This window comes from Curcuma longa, chromosome 2 (assembly GCF_044706935.1).
Source record: "Curcuma longa cultivar G26 ecotype Majalengka, Jawa Barat chromosome 2, ITB_CL_G26_1.1, whole genome shotgun sequence".
Lineage (NCBI taxonomy): Eukaryota > Viridiplantae > Streptophyta > Magnoliopsida > Zingiberales > Zingiberaceae > Curcuma > Curcuma longa.
The window spans coordinates 13,898,247-13,908,052 of record NC_133862.1 but is presented as its reverse complement, the minus strand read 5'-3'; positions in this window follow the sequence as shown (position 1 = coordinate 13,908,052).

Sequence of the window (9,806 nt, the reverse complement as noted above, 5' to 3'; positions counted from 1 at the left end):
TAATTATGATATAAATTATCAATTATATAATACACTTGAAGAAAATAATTTAGTGTCTAACTTACATAAATTTTAAACTATAATACAAATTTTGTATCTAACTTTTTCTCTACCTCACTTGCACCTATCGATGGATTCTGTAGTTGCAGTTGTTGTTCATACAAGCTGTCAAGGAAGGTAATTTTAGAAAATATGGTATAGCAAACCAACATAGGGGATAAATGTTTAAATATAAAAGTTAACTCACTTTATATAGGATTTAACTTCGTCACAGTTGAGGAGTATATATGTTCTTGCTGCATGGTATTCTTTTTAATTTAACCATCTATAAACAGATGCATCAATTGACCTACTATGAAACTTGAAAATAGAAAGCATCTCTAGATCTATCAGTTAAATATCATCAAAATTTGGAGAACACTTATGATGTCTAATTTTCACATTATCAATAAAATAATATGAGCAGAAAGAAGATATTTCTTCAACTAAATAAGTATTACATATTGACCCCTCAAGTTTTATTTTGTTACATACATTATTCTTCAATCTCCTTTAAAAAAATATTCAAATGGATACATTCATCTATATTTACAAAACCAGCTAGTCGTGCCTCGTAAGCTAAATAAATTAGTAGATATTTCATTAAATCAAAAAATCTAGATGGGAATATGTGCTCAAGTTTACATAGTATAAGAGGTATTTCTATGTCTAGCTGAAGCATTTCTACTGTCATAATAACCCTTGATGTCAAATTTCTTTTAAAAAATGACTCAATTCTATGAGTGTTTGTTAAATATTATTAGAAAGTAAGTTATGAAAGGTGATTAGAATAAGTCGTTGCATAAACACATGACAGTCATGACTCTTTATTCCAAATATTTTTAATTTATTTATATTCATGCAACAAGCTATATTCAAATTAAGAATACCCATTAGAGAATTTGATTTCTTTCAACCAATTAATAATGCTTATTTACTTTCTTTGTCCAATGTATAACAAACCTATAGAAATTTATTGGTTGTTTCATTCTGATGCAACTCAGGTCTATTAAGTAATTTTTTTCAATTCCTCATGAGATTGTGTTATATCTTTAATTTTTCTTAAAACATTCATCACAATATTGATATTATTATTGAAACAAAATTCTCAAGATGCATCACATCTAAATTATGTTAAATGAGTAAATACTTCTAATATGTCAACTTCTAAAATATGCTCCGTTTCTTCCAACCACGCTTGCACACTCTATCAATGTATTTGTTTAAGTCATCAGAACTCATTTGAGTTACTGATACAAATTCATAGTTATCTATTTCTTCAATGATTTCCTCTCCAGACTTAATTATAAGCGGAAGTTTTCTGACTACTTCATTTTGAACTCTTTCTTATTTCACCTAAAATGGTGCTCCAAAGGTAAAAAATTACGATGATTATCAAACTAAGATATTTTTCCACTACAAGGAAATAAAAATGCATCAGATTTTATCATTCAATGTGAACATGTTAACTTACCGTCCATCCTCCATCCAAACAACATTGAGTATGTCAAAAAATCACTAATTATTCATAATAAAATAGCATGCAAGGTAAAATAAGTTTTGCTTGCAATATCAAAGTCTCCGACCCTACATTCCATAATTCATTAGCTCGACAATCAGAGGTTATAAAAAATATCTATCTTTTCTTTTGGATTCTTTGGACCTGGAATAAGCACGGTAAGGAACATGTATTCATCTTTCATACACATCCATGGTGGTAAATTATGTGTTAGGATAGATGGAATCAGAATATCTCCATAATGGTATAATATTGTCCACTTTGGACCTAAGCCCTTATGATTTTGTTCTTAGTTTCAACCCAAAAGGTCTCATACCAATGGAATCAGAATATCTCCACAATGGTATAATATTGTCCACTTTAGACATAAGCCCTCATGATTTTATTCTTAGGTTCAACCCAAAAGGCCTCATACCAATGAAGATATCTCCATCTTATAAACTCATGATCTTTTTCATATAATTCCAATGTGGAACTTTAATTGCATCCCAACAATTCTCCCCTCAAACAAAGGACCAAGAGCCCCTACCATTTTTCTCATGGTCCGGCTTCCGACTGTCATTTTCTCCTCATGGTTCAGGCCTCCCCTACTTCCTTCATTTTTCTCAAGGGTCCCCATATGGCTCTATATAGATCATGGCTCTGATACCAATTGTTAATACAGATGGAATCAGAATATCTCTACAATGACATGATATTGTTCACTTTGGGCCTAAGCCCTCATAGTTTTGTTCTTGGGATCAACCCAATGGGTCTCATACCAATGGAGATATCTTCCATCTTATAAACTCATGATTTTTTTCATGTATTTACAATGTGGGACTTTGATTGCATCCCAACAATATGGTGTTAATATGACTGGTTAAGATGAATATTGCTGACTAGATTGATCAAATGATTCAAATCCATCTACTAAAAGTCTAGTCTTGCATTACGTGGTTTCATTGCAAAGAGAAAAATATTGTATCAAGATGTTTCTATGCAAGTGAGTTAAAATGATGACATATTATATCTCCTTTATATATATGCTCATGATGTCATCTCATGTGATTTTCTACTGCGGCAGATGCATACAAGCGTTGAAATCTAACAGTTAACAGAAAGTAATATATAACTTTCCTTGCTAATTTTTTTCCTTCCTTAATATGCGACTATGTTACTTATAACGAGAGTGATTACACATTATACATGCAATAAGTTCACTATCTTCATTCCAAAAGATCATGCAGTTATTTATATAATAATCAATTTTTTCTACAAGTAAACTTAAATCCCTAATTAATTTCTTCGTACTGTAGAAGTTATCAATCATTATATTATCAGAACAACTCTGACATCAATTGATGAATGTCATCATAACATCATTTTGAGAAAGGAAATTTTACATTCATGTTCAATAGCCTTGCAATAGTTTATAGTTGCTAATGACTAGAAAAATATCTTCTCATTCTTCTCTTTCATTAGGCCTTAACATGCCTTATAGTTTTTGAACTTCAGGTGTTAGTATTTCATCTATACTCGAATGATCGAGTGCATTCATTGCATCATAAACAATTGATTGCATTGCATTGTGATTCGATAATGATTCTTCTCGAGCAATAAAGCTAGATGACGAAGCATCAGAATGTACAATTGGCTCAAACAAATAAGCTCTCCATGACAATACAGTTGTAATAATTTAGAATAAAATTATTTTTACCTAGATGTACTTTTACAGTATCCTGATTATGAAAAGTTATATTTCTACATTTACAATGATTACACAAACAATGTAACTTATCATCATCCATATAGTTTGGATAATACTTAGCGAAGTTCACAAACTCTTCAACTTCATCGACATATTTATTAGTGATAAATTCATTTACTAATCTATTGTACATCCAAATTTTATTCATATATATTGTAACCTAAAGATAAATAAATTTGTAATATTAGTAAATGTATAAAAATAACCATAAAATATAGATGCTTGTTTCAAAATATAAAAAACAAATCATGCATTGGTAATAATAAACAACAGTTCATCGAATATCTAAAATTAAATGTGTAAAAATAAATAGAAAATGCATATGCTTGTTTCAAAATATAAAAAATCATGCATTGCTAACAATAAATAACCATTCATCATACACCTAAAGTCGGTGCACAAAGAAGCTTCTTAAGATTGTATCCAAATAGTTTAAGGGCATGTACATCAAATAAAATTAGGGATGCACAAACAACATTAAGAAGTTAAGTATCAAATAGAGGACTACACAAACAACAAACGACATCTTTGAAATTTTTTACAAGATAAAAAAACCCATCCCATGCTGCACATGCGTGCCGGCCGCCCGGCCAAGGCTGCATGCGCACTTGATTGGTTGGCCATGGTTGCACACACACCCAGTAGCCAACTGCCTGACCAGGATTAGGGGTGAGCAAAAATTCGATTAAATCGAATAAAATGACCGAATTAAAAAATTTAGTTCGGTTATTTCAAAATTTTGATTATTTTTTCTAAAAAAATTTATTAATTTGGTTCGGTTTCAATTTTAAAATTTCTTATTCGGTTAAACCGAATAAACCAAATTATTCAAATTAGAAAAATAATTTATAAATTTTAAGTAAATAAATTTATAAATCCCTAATTAATTAGTAAAATTTTTATAATATTTAAAAATTTTGGTTAATTCGGTTAAAAATTAAATTAACCGATAAAATATCAGTTCGATTTTTATTGAAAAATTCGATTAGTTCGGTTGGTTCGAAAAAAATCAATTTATTTGATTTTTGATTTATTTGATTTTTGGTTTATTCGGTTCGATTTTAATTGAATACTCAGCCCAAACTAGGATACACGATTGGACATGGTTGCACGCACGACCAGCCACGATTGCACACACGATTGGCCATGGCTGCATGCATAGCCAACCACGATTGCACGTGAGATCGACCACGGCTCCACGCGAGGTCGACCACAATTGCATGCACGCCTGACGGTTGAGGGCATGTAGTTGAGGTTGCCCCAACCAACCTTGCGACCTCACTGCAAGACCGTGGTCAAGGGGATCGGGGGTAAGTGGCGAGCGTAGAGAAGTTTACCGAGGTTGCGCACATGAGGAGATCGCTCAGGGGAGATCAGAGATCCAGACTAGCGTTTTAGGGGGAAGGGGGAGATCAGAGATCCGGCTAGAGTTTTTAGGGGGAAGAGGGGAGATTGAAGGGAAGGAATTGGGTAAGTGAACGGAGAAATGGGGAAAGTTAGTGATGAAAATTTTTTTGGCACTAAATTTACAACATAAAATTATTTCTGTGGTTATTTCAGTAATGAGAAAAAAAAATTTATCTCTATTTTAGCAACAAAAATTGTTTCTGTTGCTAAATTTATGATAAAAAATTATTTCTATCGCTAAATTAATAAAATAAATGATCCAACTAACGTTTTAGGGGGAAGGGGGAGATTAGAGATCCAGCTAGAGTTTTAGGGGGAAGAAGGGAAATTGAAGGGAAGGAATTGGGAAAGTGAACGGGGAAATGGGGAAAGTTAGTGATGAAAATTTTTTTGGCACTAAATTTACGATATAAAATTATTTCTGTGGCTATTTCAGCAACGAGAAAAAAATTTATCGTTATTTTAGCAACAAAATTTTTTTTCCGTTGCTAAATTTATGATAAAAAATTATTTTTATTGCTAAATTAATAGAATAAATGCCCCGATATATAGACACTTAACGACTGAATTAGCGACGGAATTTGAATTCCATTGCTAATTTGGTGGCTAATAGATAATTTTCTTTTAGTGTTTAGAAGCTAGCGGTGATAATTGTTCCTATCCTTGTCACTTTAATATGGGATTTAGATCCCCTCTAGCCGTCTCTCAACCTCATGAGATATTGAAAGGAGAGTAAACATTTTCGTTTGCTTTGTTCTCTCAATTGATTTTCCCTTGTTTGAGATTTTTATGGGGCTTATTGTTCTTGACAGATTAGTGAGCCATCTATATTGGGGATATATTGTCACTGTCTCTACGATCATTCAATTTAGTGGTCCTCTTCTTTCTTCTTTCTTTGCCAAAGTTTACTATTAATGAATCATCTCATCTTGTCTCAAAAAGATAAGTAGGGTGTCACTCTCTATCTCTCTCACACACACACGTAATTAGGGTTTTGTTGCCATGTGATGTAAACTAGACATGAAAGAAGATTCTTCTTAATTTGTCACTCTTTCATCTTTTCTTCTTTCATAGTCTTTTAGTCATCTAGGATATTTCATCTAAATTTGTGTGCTTCTTGCTTTGTGTTGGGTTGTTTATTTTTTTATTTCTTTTGTTACAAAGTGGTATTAGAGCCCAAATCCATCTTTGATCTCTATTTCAGCAACTATGAAATATGATATTTTGTTGTTAGATAGCTATACTAAATTTTTACTTTGGGCAAATTACAACACAATGGTATTGATTTTGAAAGATCAGCAGCACTGTATTGGAGAAATCACAACACAGTAATGTTGATCTTTCAACACCAACACCACTTCTTGTGATTTATTCAATATATTAGTGTTGATTTTTGCAAATCAACACCATAATAATGATCATGATCCTTTGAAAACAACATTATTATGTTGTGATTTCTCCAATATGGTGGTACTAATATTTATAAAATAATACCACAATGATCCTTATCCTTCGAAATCAGCACTACTGTATTGTAATTTCTCCAATACAGTGATGTTGATCTTTATAAAATAATATCACTATGGTCTTGATGATCTTCCAAACCAGCACCCACAACTTTATATAGGAGGCTCGGAACCAAGATTACACACCATTTATACCTTCTCTACACTCTTCTCTATTTTTTTTTTTTTTGACAATCTAGATATCCATCTATTCGAATCGATTAATCTTAGAGGTGACCAGTCCAACCTCATGAAAGTTTTCTATTGATTATCAAGGTAAATTAGAAAGCATGAACGATATCACTCTGCAACCAATATTCCAAGATTGTCTTTTCCACTGGAGGAAATTAATTTGTAGTGTGTCATAGCTAGGAATCTACTTGTGGATGCATGGTTAACTACGGAAATGCTTTATCATTGCAACATAGTCCTCAGGGCTTACACTCTCTCCTCTTTCACTCCATGTCTAGGTTTCAAAATTTCAAATCTTCTACGTCCACCAATGAGTTTCGACAAAAACTCATTAATCGTCTTAACTAGCTCTAATGGGACCTAATCCAAGTCTTGTAAGTTTATGTAGTGCTCCTTAGTCTCACCGTGTCTTAAAGTCTCAGATTCAAGGTTTTCCTTACCCTTGCATAGTCTGTTTTTAAAAATTTAATCAGTGTACCAAATGATATGGACCCATAACTTCATGTAGGAGGCTCAAAACTAGGCCTTTGTATTGTATCTACCTTCTCTACACTCTCCTCTTCTACTCCATATCAAGTTTCAAAATTTCAAATCGCCTAGGTTCATCAATGAGTCATTGATGACCTTAGCTAGCTTTGATAAGATTTAATCTAAATTTTGTAGGTTTCTACATAGTTTCTTAGTTTCATCGTGTCCTAAAGTCTTAGATTTAAGGTTTTCCTACTTGTGCACAATCTATTTTAAAAATTCATATAGGTGGTGATGTTTTAATGAAATCAACACTAAGGTGGTGATACTTCCGCATGAAAATGATGATGTTTATAAGTAATCAACACAAAAATGGTGATATTTTGATCCAACAACACCAAGGTTGTGATGCTTTAACCATAACGACATTAAAATAATTTTTTATTTTTAGTTATTTAATTTACTTTTTTTTTTTTTCTCTTTCACTTAGCTATTAAAAAATAAAAAAATAAAAAACTTTTAATTTTTTTTACTTTTTTTAGACGTTGCTTTAATTTTAAAATGTTTATTAATATTATTTTGTTTTTTAATAAAACTAAAATTTTAAAAAAATATAAATAAATTTAAGAGATTGTGAGTTTAATAACTTAATTTTTTTTAAAAAATAAATTTTTTAATCATGAATGAATGAATTTATATCTCTTTGATAAAAAAATTATTATTTTTTATTTGATTCGGTTCAATTTAAATAAAAAAATTAATAATTTAGAGCTAAAAGTTGAGAAGAGTATTTTCATAAATAAATGTGTTCTTTGGGAAATTATAAATTATAGTGGGTTCTTTAGAAATTCCATAACTTTAAGTGAGGCCTTTAGTAAATGACCGAATAAACTTTAGGGTTAATCCTATTATGTTGGTTGCCTTCTTATGGATTATTAGTATTTTATTGATGTAAACCATAACTTAAATTTTGTGCCAATTTTGATAGAGTGAATTCTTCTTTTGTGTTCATGCTTTTTTATCTGCTTAGGGTGTACCTTTTTTTCATGTTCTATATTTAATAAAATTCAAACTTTATATCGAGACAATCTTTATTTACAGGAAAACAACCCTAATCTTGCAAAGAACCAAACTATTCCATCGAATATTTATGGCACGTTAATCACTACAAAAACAATTGATTTCAATTCATTTTTCTATGGTTCGATGTGGACTTTCATATCTTTCCCTAAGCTTTGTTGGATATTGGGGCCTTAATGGATCAATACAGTTTTGTGGAAAAATTGGAATGCCATCAATTGATGAAAGTCGTAATTGACTTCAAAATCGAAATTTACATTTCGTGTAGATAGATTTAGACTATTAATTTGGTCAAAACCGATTAAGGGTGAATAAGAAATTAATTGTTTAAAGTCGGCCCGAATAACATTAATTATTCATTAATATTATATATAAGGAAATGCATGGGAGAATAGTCCCACATCGAAAATTTTTGATGTGTTTTCTTTCCTTATTAATGATGCTGTGTTAATGGAGTTAATTCAAAAGACCAAGTGCTCTCTTCTCAGGGGTGAGCAGGTGCTCGCACCTGTGAGCCCACCACTCGCCACGTGCACTTCGCACGTACGCGTCATTGTGATTTATGCTCTAGATGACATTGCAATGCCTGCGTGGCACTTGGGTGAAGTGTCAGGTTCATATCTGACGTGGCAATGCCTATTTGGCATCCACGTGGGCAAAAATAGATGATTGGACTGTTGATTGGGCGAACGGATGGCAACCGTTAATCAAAGAGCTGTGATGGATCGCATGTGATGCGATCTGGAGCGTTGGATCGCGAAGAGTCACGATCTGACCGCTTGGGATGAGACTTGATCTAAAGCGTCAGATCGAATGGATCACTAGATCCAGATCCGACGGATGATGACAAGAGTAGTGATCTGAGGGTCACAACCCTTCAGATCTGATGGATGATATTAAAGTGGGCTATGTGAAGGGTTACAACCCTTCAGATTGGACGATCCAGATCGATCCAGTCCAAAGAACACATCCTCTCACCCAAAAGCCATTCAACCTCTTCATTTGGTATAAATAGATCCCTCCAGATGCTGGAAAGATCATCGAATTCATCGATTCTACTCTCTCTTGAGCATTCATCTCATCTTGTGCATTTAAGAGTCCAAAAAGCCTACGAGAAGGTTCGCTGGTCTCAGAATTTGGAGTGCTACTATTCCGAGACGTTCGTCGTTGTATCTTGAGAACGAATTACTGCTATCCATTAGCATCGTAGTGGAGCAATATCGTTTACGGAGATAGTGTTGAACACTAGCCTCGACGATTCGTATCAGTTTGCGTACTCCCGGAGCTACCGGAGACAACAAGCTTCAATCGAGCAAATAGTTGTTATAAGTTTTTTATGTTTCTCGATATTGAATTTTGCTAACATGGTCATAATTTGCTTGCTTGGTCTACCCTATCCAAGTCATGAATAAGATTGTAAACGAGTCAAGCAGAGTCAAACTTTGTGGTATTCAAGTTATTGGATAAGGTAATTGAGTCAAGTTAAGTCAAACCTAAAATTAACTAAATCGTTGAAATAATTATTCAAGTTTGGTATGATTTCTTTTTAATGAGCTTGAGTTTGATTCAACTTTGAATTTGCTTCGTTTAGATATTATGCATCTCTCAATTCAAACTTATTTGATTATTTAAAATTTTTATATATTAAATTTATTTAATTATTGAGTTTAATAATATAAATGTATTTCTTCATTTGAAAATTTTTAATTTATTTAATATATTAATAAGAGTTTTATTAATGAGCATGGTTCACTAATATTGTTCACAAATATTAACGAGCTAAACACATATGTATTCAAACTTATTCGTTTAATTTAACAAATTATTTAAATTTATTTATTTATTT